This window comes from Carlito syrichta, unplaced genomic scaffold, assembly GCF_000164805.1.
Source record: "Carlito syrichta isolate Samal-C Ts95f unplaced genomic scaffold, Tarsius_syrichta-2.0.1 Scaffold289202, whole genome shotgun sequence".
NCBI classification, from domain to species: domain Eukaryota; kingdom Metazoa; phylum Chordata; class Mammalia; order Primates; family Tarsiidae; genus Carlito; species Carlito syrichta.
The window spans coordinates 68012-69661 of NW_007233298.1; positions in this window are offsets into that span (position 1 = coordinate 68012).

The following is a 1650-nucleotide window of genomic DNA, read 5'->3' on the forward strand; positions in this document are numbered from 1 at the left end:
GGGAGTGCAGTGGCCACTCCCGGCCACCGCAGCCTCGACCTGCTGGGCTCTGACGATCCTTCCGCCTCAGCCTTCCAAGTAGCCGGAATTACAGGCATGTGCTACCACGCCCGGCTGATTTTTTTATTTACTGTAGAGATGAGGTCTCGCTGCCCAGGCGGGTCTTGAACCCTCAGGCTCAGGCAAGCCACTTGCCTCGGCCTCCCAAAGTGCTGGAATTACAGGCTGAGCCACCGAGTCAGGCCCCTTTTAAAAAATTTTAGTCAACTTTACTTTAGAATGGTTTCACACTTACAGAAAAGTTGTGAACATAAGACCAGACGTGGCTTATATTTGTGATCCCAGCACTTTGAGAGGTCAGCAATCTCTTGAGGCTGAGAGTTCAAGATCAGTCTGGGCAACATAACGAGACCCTGTTCTCTACAAAAGAAATAAAAATAGGCCGGGCACAGTGGTTCAAGTCTGTCATCCCAGGACTTTGGGAGGCCAAGGTAAGAGGATTGCCTGAGATCAGGAGTTGGAGACCAGCCTGGGCAACGTGGTGAGACTTTGTCTCTATAATAAATAAAAAAATTAGCCGGGTTTGGTGGCTCAACCCGTAATCTCAGCACTTTGGGAGGCAGAGGCAAGTGGATTGTCTGAGTCCGCGGGTTCGAGACCAGTCTGGGCAACTTGGTGACACCTCATCTCTACAATAAATAAAACAATTAGGCTGGGCTCAGTGGCACAGCCTGTCATCCCAGCACTTTGGGAGGCTGAGGCTAGAGGGTTGCCTGAGCCCACGGGTTCGAGACGAGCCTGGGTAACTTGGCAAGACCTCATCTTTACAACAGCTAAAAAATTAGCCGGGTGTGGTAGCATGTGCCTGTCGTTCCCGCTACTTGGAAGACTGAGGCAGAAGGATTGCCAGAGCACAGCAGGTTGATGCTGGGGTGACCATAAGCGTGCCGCAGCACTCCAGTCTGGGTAACAGAGTGAGACTCCAACTCAAAACAAAAAAACAACAACAAAAAAACCAAATAGACCAGTTGAAAATCAAAAGAAAAACAGCAGCACCATTTTATGGAAAGGCAGTAGTAGGAAGTCAAAATAACTTGTACCTTGAATTTACTCTTACATGCTTTTGCAGATGTTGAAATGTTTTTTTTTTTTAAGTTGTCAACATTTATATCTAGGACAGAGCATATTTAAAATACTTTCTAAAGTTGGCCGGGCATGGTGGCTCATGCTTGTAATCCAAGTACTTTGGGAGGCTAAGGTGGGAAGATTGCTTGAGCCCAGGAGTTTGAGACCAACCTGGGCTCAACCTTGTCTCTACAAAAAATAAAAAAAGTAGACATGTGTAGTGGCATGTGCCTGTAGTCCCGGCTACTTGGGAGGCTGAGAAGAAAGGATCGCCTGGGCCTAGGAGGTTGAGGCTGCAGCAAGCTGTGATCATGCCACTGCAGTCCAGTCTTGTTGTGAGCCAGCTGTGGAGGCCCGCCTGAGTGTTAGGGATCCAGGCAGGCTGTGGACCCTAAGACCACTAGGATGAGTTCAGGAAGACCCATTCCCTCTTCCCTTCTTTGCTGTTTGGCATGTTCCACTAGCAGGGACTTTGATGATCCCAAGCATGAAGTTCTGAGAGTACCACAGGCATGGCTTACTTTA